The 8,494-nt window shown below is 49.8% G+C and overlaps 1 long non-coding RNA gene across 1 annotated transcript in view; it reads left to right on the forward strand.

Moving 5' to 3' along the window:
- LOC112546417 (uncharacterized) overlaps window positions 1-7,715 on the forward strand; it is a 56,360-nt gene extending 48,645 nt beyond the window's left edge. Inside the window, exons 2-5 of the long non-coding RNA XR_012897380.1 lie at window positions 1,047-1,221; window positions 2,579-2,674; window positions 3,191-3,420; window positions 6,845-7,715. This is a non-coding gene — a long non-coding RNA (uncharacterized LOC112546417). The remainder of the gene's footprint in view (window positions 1-1,046; window positions 1,222-2,578; window positions 2,675-3,190; window positions 3,421-6,844) is intronic.
- Window positions 7,716-8,494: the final 779 nt, after the last annotated feature.

Consider the following 8,494-nt stretch of genomic DNA (forward strand, 5'->3'; position numbering starts at 1 on the left):
TTGCCCTTTCCCATGAAGGTTTCACCCCAATGGCTGTGGCTTTACATGCTCTTGTCTAACTTTTGGTTCTTTGTCTTTGACTTGCTCTAGACTCTCTGTCTGGCCTTTGCGGGTAAATCCTTCCATTTTGTCTTCCAAGCTCTCTGCAAACACTAACTAATTTACACGATAGCCCTGGGAGGCAGGTATTTATTACACCCATTTTGCAAGAAGAGAAATGAAGGCACACAGCAGGGCTAATTTCAGTTAATTTAGACGGTGCATTTGAGCTATTTTTAAATTTTTATAATGTGGTAGTGAACATTCCCCAGATTCTAAATCTCTCTACCTTTTAATTTGCCCTCCCCTTTCTGAAACTGGAGTCACTTTTTGGGTAGGACCAACACAAACTCTACATGGCAGCCTTGTGCACTTTTTATTAGTAACACTAATTTACTGTATAAAAACCTTCCAATTAAAGTGCTCTCTTTGCTGGTTCTGCAGTGACCAAGAACATCGGTTTCCCACAGTGCTGTGCAGCTGATAATTAATCAACAATAGTGGGGCCCCGGCTAGGACATAAATCATAGAAAATCACACTGGCTGTTTTGAAACATAAGGCAAAAGTGAATTTAAAAGGGCAAAATTGCTGGAAAACTCCAGAACTTCCAGCAGGGTATTTTTTAAAATCTAAAGTAAAATATAATTATAATATGCCTGTGTCTCTTCTTTTTGTTCCACTAGTGAATCCTGCCCCTCTTCTCCCTCTGTCACCTGCTTTCATCCTACCCTCATTTGTCCTTTGTCATGTACACTTAGAATGCGCTCTCCTTCCCCAGGTAAAATGCATCCCTGTACAAGGAGCCCAGTGCCAGGGCTGTACACAAACTAAGTCCCACTTGACCTTGGAGTAGGATTTTCTTCCTCTGTGTCCCATATAGCACGAAGCATACACTCAGCCCTGAAACGACTGTTAACGATTGTCACCTGGTACCTGTATGATCTTGTCTAATGCATCCTCTGCAAATGATCTCCATGGCTGAGGTGGTGTACCTCTTTCATTGCAGGCTGTGACTCTGCTGGACACACAGTTCCAATGCAAGAGGGAGAGATGCAGGCAGTGAATCGGCGCTGGGTTCTCAGTTAAGATGTGGCCACAAGATTCGGACAAGCCTCTTTTCTTGGCGCTCTCTCATCCTGCTGTGGACAGGAGCACTGTGCACCGCCCAGCGTTCTTGGAGGGTAAGAGTAACTTGAAAGCGCTGGTGTGGCCAAGAACTGAAAGACAAAGGGATGAAGGCGTATGTAAAATGAACAGTAGACAGAGATGCTCTGGATACCAGTAGGCATGAAGCGGCTTCCCATTCTACCTTGGACATGACATTGCCCCATCCAACTCAAGCTGCCTCTGGCAGTGCTGTGTCCCAGGGCTGTCCTAAAGATCTACGGGGCCCAACACAGTACTATTAAACTGGTGCCCTGGGCCAATGGCCATCCAGGGTTGGGGGAATGATAACTTTTTAGAGAATGGCCATTTTTCACAGAATGGCCATCAGAGCATCTGTGCTTTTTCTGATAGGCTCTTTTTGCGCAAGAAACCCTTGCGGAGTGTCCACACGTGCCTTTTTGCACAAGAGCTGTAGCGCAAAAAGGAGTTATTCCTTGTGGAGAGAGGAATAACTCTACCAGCAAAAGCCCCCTGTTCTGTCGATTTACTGTATTTATTTTTTTTTGCACCAAAATGTGCTTGAGGTGTGGACACTCTGCAGTTTTTGCACAAAAATGGACATTTTTGCACAAAAACCTTATAGTGTAGACATAGCCCTTGAGTACAGCTCTTCCTTCAGTTGCATGGATGGGGAAGCATCTGTCTTGTGTGAAGATGGCATGTTACCTGCAGGAGGGTTTTGAGCTGACTCTGGGGAAAGGAATAAGCTTTTCTTTCTCCCCAGCTTCATCGCTGGGCGACATTACAACTGAGGGGGCGAGAGCACTGAGTCTGAGCCCTGGAAGAGGCCAAGGGACGGAATGTGATTTTTTTTCTGCCACATGCTGCTTAGACAGCGGGTCTTTGGTACCCACTCACAGTGGAGCCGACACCTTCCACAAGGCCCCAGGCAAGGGGAGGGGGGGGGGCATCCAGCTCCTTGCTCCGGGAAGGGCCAGGACCAGGCAGTGAGTGCATCATGCCAGCCCCCCAGCAACCCTTTGTGCTGCTCAGAGCATGGTTCACCTGTGCCCCCTCAGAGCCGCCCGGCGTGCACGGTGCAGTGCTCCAGTGGTGATTTAAAGGGCCCGGGCTCTGAACACTAGCGGTGGCAGCAGTCAGGATCCCTGGGCCCCTTGGGATCACCAGCCCCAGAGGCAATTGCCGCCTTTGCCTCCCCCTGTTGGGGGGCCTGCCTCTCATGCTGAGTTACTAATGACTGAGAACTGGGACTCTCCACTGCTCCGTATGGACCGGTCCTCTGTCAGCTGCAGAGGGGGAGAGACGGGATGAAGGGCCTCAGGGGCGTGGCAGTGAAGGGAAAGAGACTTGCCCTTGTCCAATGAGCTTCTGGTCTCTTTCCTCTGTGGTGAAACAACGGCCTTTGTGAAGAGGTTGCAAACGAGCCAGCAGGCCAGTCACCGTGGGCTCCTGCAGTTGTGATCCACGACGACTCTTTCCTGAGATGGCCATGAGGGGCACTGCAGGGTAAGAAATGGCCACTGCAACCCCATTTCTGGGCTCTGGGGTCCCAGACCACCCTGGGGCATTGGCGGAGATGGCAGAGAGCACTGAAAGTGCTTTTTGCTGTAGTTATTTACATGGCATATTAGCAACAGGCACAGTGCTGGTGAGGCCCTAGGGACCGCGTGCTTCAGAAGGTGGTTGCTGGGGGGTGATGAGATGCCAGTGTAGGGCACAAATGCCTGTACCTGGGAAGAACTAGAAGGTTAAATAATCAAGTGCAGCAAAGGGTGAGTCTCTGTATAGGCATGTGTCTGGAGGGGTCAAGCCTGTGGAGGAAGCAACGCTGACTAGTAGTCAGAGCAGGGGAGTGAAAAACAAGAGCCTTGGAGTTCAATACCGTCTCCGCTACCGACTCATTGTTTGGATTGAAAGGTCATGTGACCTTTCTTTGACTCACTTTTCCTGTCTGTAAAATGGGGCCACCCTTACCTACCACCCAACCAAACAATGCAGGGCTTTGTGTCCAACTAATTGCAGGTGCAAAGTGACGGCTATACAACTGCTAGCTGTTGTTGGGATGTATTCATGTGCTTGGCCCGCTACAGCTACAATCCAAGAGTCTTGGATTCCCATACTGATCCCCCCGAGGTTTGTTCACTATACTCATTCTGGACTCGTGAGATGAAAGTGATGGAGCCAAAAACTGTGCTGCAAAAGCAGAGAATACAGATGCGTGAGAGAACATGCATGTCTACAGGAGCAAGCAGGTATGTGTCTCTGCATGTGTCAATATGTGAGTGTGTCTACTTGTGTGTGCATTAGTACAGCTTCACATGTGCAGGCAAGTTAACTTGTTAATGTGTGCTATGCATACGTGTGTGCTTGGCTCTGCCTGCATGTGGGTGCGCATTTGTACACGCTTTTACATGTATACGTGCATTTGTATCTCTGCATGTGTTTGTTCAGGCTCACGTACACCTGCAGGAGGTCCTGTGTGGGTGTGGATAAGAAAGCTCACTTTAAAACTGGGAGTGAAGCGAAAGCTGTAAGAGACGATTCACTGTGATCCATGCATGTGCTTTTAGAATTCCAGCAATGGGAATGATGCAGATTTGTAAATATTGACACTTTGCTCTCAGAATAGCCTAGTTTGATGTTGTAGCAGAGCACATTTTCTCTCTGGGATCTCATTCAGGTTGAAGGGGGGAGTCAAGTGGGTTAAAATGATTTTAATGAGAGCTCTCCTGGGACACGGTTAGCAGCACCTGCTCCATCTTACCTGAAAGATGTAGAATAAAAAGAGTCCATTGAGATTCAGTGTACTGGGCAGGGAGGGGATGTGGAGATGAAGTTAGACTGGCACTTTTGAACAGACACCAGAACACCAGCCCTTTGGTTTATTGTCTGACAGTCGTATCTAATTGCTAATGTCACCAACCTCTTGAGCTTACAGTAATATTTAACCAACATACACCTACAGTGTTGAGATACCCCTGGGGAGTGCACACCTGTGATTAACCTAACTGACCAGTGCAAGTCATTGTCACTCCAGAAAAGACCGTGGGTCAAATCCAGTCCCAGTGTATGCAGGCCCAAAGCCAACGGCTGGCAATGGGAACTGAGTCTAGTTTACACCAGGGCTGAAATGTAGCCCATTATCTGAAAGAAATATGTAGTTGGCCATAAAGAAAAAACCATGTTTAAGGGCTGATGAATATTCACATATCCTAACACATTGCTTCACCTGAAGATCTGGATTCCCTGAGGATCCCTGAATTAATGATACATTTTGTCATCTGCAACACAATCCCACCAGAAGCTGAAGGTGTTACGAGACATCCCAGTCCTGGGCCATAAGTGTCCACGTTTTCCTCCTCTAACTTGCAGAGACTGCATTTGTGTGTGTGTAAATCCCCCCTGGTAGCTGTTGGCACATCTGCCATCATCAGCCTCTGTTCTCGTCAGTCTGCGCAGTCTTTCCCCCTCACACCACAGTGTGTTGACTTTTCTGAGACTATGGCGAGGGCTACACTCATCGTCGCTAGTACAGCACTGTGCTATCCTTAGATGGAAGGCACCGTTTCCAGAGCAGCACGCCGTGCTATTCTGAGACTCCCAGTGTAACTGCCCATGGCTGCAACACGTCTGATTGGGCAAGGGAGGGTTAAAAAATACAGCGGAAAGGGGAGGCGGGAGAAACTCCAGCCCACCCAGGCCTGGCGCCCTGCACAGCTCGCTGTGATTAGATATTGATGGGTTAGGACCTCGGCGGAGCTTAAAGATATGCAGAGTGCTGGAGGGGGTGAGCAGAGCTTCCTTCCTGTGCCAGAGAACTTCCAGTAGGCAGAGCCGGTGCCAAGTCCAGCTCCGCGCTGACTCCTATTGCACACAATGGCTCATTGTTCGGGGGATATCGCTTCATCATTTTGTCAGTACCATCGTTTACTCTCTCGGCTCACCGGGGAGGGGGGAAGATGTTTTACTGACTCAATGCCAGAGGTGTTCCCACATACAGATGCTTTTTTGCTTTGCAGGAATCTCTCTCTCTGCCTCTCTCTCTCTTTATTTGATACAAATTCAAAGTCAGGGGGAAGGGTTTTTTATATATTTTTTAAAATTGTTTCCTCCCATGTGTGCTAAGAGATCAATGCCGGGTTAATAGAGCAACCTCGCCAACCTGTGCTGGAGATGCACAGGGACGAGAGAGAGCACAGCTTAGCCCAGAGGCACGAGATGTTCTTTTGCTTTTAAAACCTTTGCTCACCCAACTGAAAAGTCCCTTTTCAAGTCCAAGTGGGGCGGCGGAGGAATGGTAAGTGGGGCCAAGTGTTCCCAAGGCAGGATTTATGGTTAGGCATCTAACGGAGTGCCACGAAACTCTGCAAAGCTGGAATGCCTCAGTGATGAGTGCCGTGTAAAAATCGTGGGGGAGCGACACGTCTCCGCCTGGCTGAGGGCACGGCGCACTGGAGTGGACTAGCCTTTCTCTGCCGCAGACTAAATCCCAAGTCTCAGCTCACAAACTTGGAAGCAAAGGGGTTGATGGTTCAATTCCGTCCCTTGACAAACGCTTATCCACATCTGAAATCACCGGCACAGCTGACCATCTGTGCTCAGGCAGCCCCCGGGGCTAGGGTAGCAGGGAGCTCTGCTGCTCAGGTGTAAGAACATCTGCAGAGCTGTATGCAGGGAAGCTCCGAGAGGCTATTTCGCGCCCGCCTTGCCTGGCTGCCGTCATTGTGTTAGCTCTGGTTTGTGGGAAGTCTCCCTGCATGCCCAACGGGAAAGAAGAGAAATCTGGCGTGGCGGTAGCTGGCTGTAGGGGTGGATTTGAGCAAGTCTTCCTGCATTTCTGCATGCAGTTGTTGGGTCCCATCCTCATCCCTTACCTGTTGGTTGCCAGGCTGGTCTGGCATTTCTTGTCTCTCTCTTGAGTCCCTTTGAAAAGGGCCCAACATTTTACCTTCCTAGTGAACTGTCCCATGGGAATCAACAGGCTGGGAAGGTTCTTCCCTTTGTCTGCCATGGGCCTTGCCAAGGGAGGGCCCCCACCTGTTCATCTGACATGGGTGCTAAAGGCCACAGTCTGCCTGACACTTGTGCAGATTCGGGAGGTGGGAGTGATCTTGTTTGAGGACCCCATATCAGCCTGCCATCAATCAGACTGAAGGCGGAAGCCCTCTCTGAGACCTAGTCATCTAACAGCCATGTGGACTCTCTCAAGCAGTGATGGCCAGGGGGGGGGTCTTGGACGGGACATTGATCCCATGGGTCTATGGCTCTGGAATTCCTCTGTTTTCAAGCAGATTCCTGCACATACAAGCGAGGTATAGCCTGGCTCCTTCCGGAGTGGATGACCCAAAGAGTTCACTGCTATAGCAAGGGAGGTGGAGTTTGGGTGGTTGGGTGGGAAGAGCTTTGTTTAGTGGTCTCTGGATCCCAGCCACTTTGCTTGGGACTTGGGTCAACTAGCAGAGAACTATCTGGGTCCAACACCCACCACCAACCTCTGGCACGAGTTGAGATCTCTGTTTCCTGCTCAGCCTGGTGGCAGCCTGGCATTGGAACAGCCGTAAATCTCATTGCACGGCCTGGCAGACAACGCTCTTCAGGGGAGGCAGAATGGGAGGGGGATGCACCCGGACAATCACCTGCTCGCGATGTCATCTATCACCTTGAATTGTGTTGCAGGATAAAATTACTCATCCAAACCTAATGATGAATTAAATCCAGGCTGGAGTAAAGAGGATTAATGGGCGCACATGGGCTCACGCGCAGACCTGCCACCCAGACAGGGTTTTAAAAGCTCATTAGACACAATGAAGCCAATCACTGAGCGGTGGGGTGAACTCCCAGGGGATCCTACATGTTCGCACCGGCACATACGAGGTCTCCGATTGGCTTCTTCCCAGCGAATGGTGTTGCCTCTGCTATGTGAGGATTTGGCCTTGGGGGCAGGGGGAGTCACTCAGCTTGCCTGCTGTGTCGTGAGGCTTGCCTCGGGGAGCAAGGCCACAAAAGGGGTTTGTTCTGTGTTTGTGCAGCACCCAGCACCACAGGGCCTGGTCCAGGACGGGGGCTGCTAAGTGCTACTGCCACACAAATAAAGAATAACAAGTCATTGCATGAAATAGAAGCTGTAAACAAACGTTACTGAAGAGAAGCCATGTCTGTATTATTCCCAAGCAGCTGGGAACGGTGGAGTTGAGGCTGAGTGTATATGTCAGGGAGCCATACAGGAGCATGGTAGCAAGCTATAGGAGCACAGTAAATTCTACAGCGAATCTGTTATGTAGACCCATTGTGCATACAGTCTGGTCTAGTAGAATGACTGTGGGACTGTGACCCCGGACTCCTGGGTTCTCTTCCCAGCTTTATCATTGATTCACAGCATGATGCTGGGTGAGTCGTCTGAGCCAGGGCTGTATGCCACCGTCCGTGTCATAGGAGACTGCCGACGAGATTGTCATCATTGTCTCTTCTGGCCTTAAAATCTATAGATCTGTAAACTCTTGTCTACTTTGGCATGTTTTATTGCCAAAAACTGCCTTTCGGTAACAAAACATTGGCTGTGTCCAGACTCCATGCCTCCGTCGACGGAGGCATGTAGATTAGCCAGATCGGAAGAGGGAAATGAAGCCGCGATTAAAATAATCGCGGCTTCATTTAAATTTAAATGGCTGCCCCGATCTGCCGATCAGCTGTTTGTCGGCAGATCGGGAGAGTCTGGACGCGATGCCCCGACAAAGAAGCCTTTCTTCATCGACACAGGTAAACCTGGTTTCACGAGGCTTACCTGTGTCGATGAAGAAAGGCTTCTTTGTCGGGGCATCGCGTCCAGACTCTCCCGATCTGCCGACAAACAGCTGATCGGCAGATCGGGGCAGCCATTTAAATTTAAATGAAGCCGCGATTATTTTAATCGCGGCTTCATTTCCCTCTTCCGATCTGGCTAATCTACATGCCTCCGTCGAAGGAGGCATGGAGTCTGGACACAGCCATTGAGAGCATTTACACTGCAATGCAACTTCTGTCGGGGAAAAATATCCAGTTTTGGTGACAAAAATCTTTCACCCTGCGAGAAATTTTTGTCTTTCCCCCTCCCTTTATTGTCGACAAAGAGCCAGTGTGGACTCTGCTCTTTGTTTTGTTGAGACCTGGCTTCCGCCAGTATCCCACAAAGCCTGCCCTGAGGCTGTGCTCAGTGTTTTGTGATCTCTGCTGCCCTGCAGGCATGCGCCCCTCCCCTTTCAAAGCTCTAGGAAGTTTCTGACAGCTGAGTGAGCTGCTCTGTTTGGGGAACAAAGAAAGAGCAAATCTTTGGAATGCTCCTGTTCTGTC

This window comes from Pelodiscus sinensis, chromosome 23 (genome assembly GCF_049634645.1).
Source record: "Pelodiscus sinensis isolate JC-2024 chromosome 23, ASM4963464v1, whole genome shotgun sequence".
In the NCBI taxonomy this organism is placed as follows: domain Eukaryota; kingdom Metazoa; phylum Chordata; order Testudines; family Trionychidae; genus Pelodiscus; species Pelodiscus sinensis.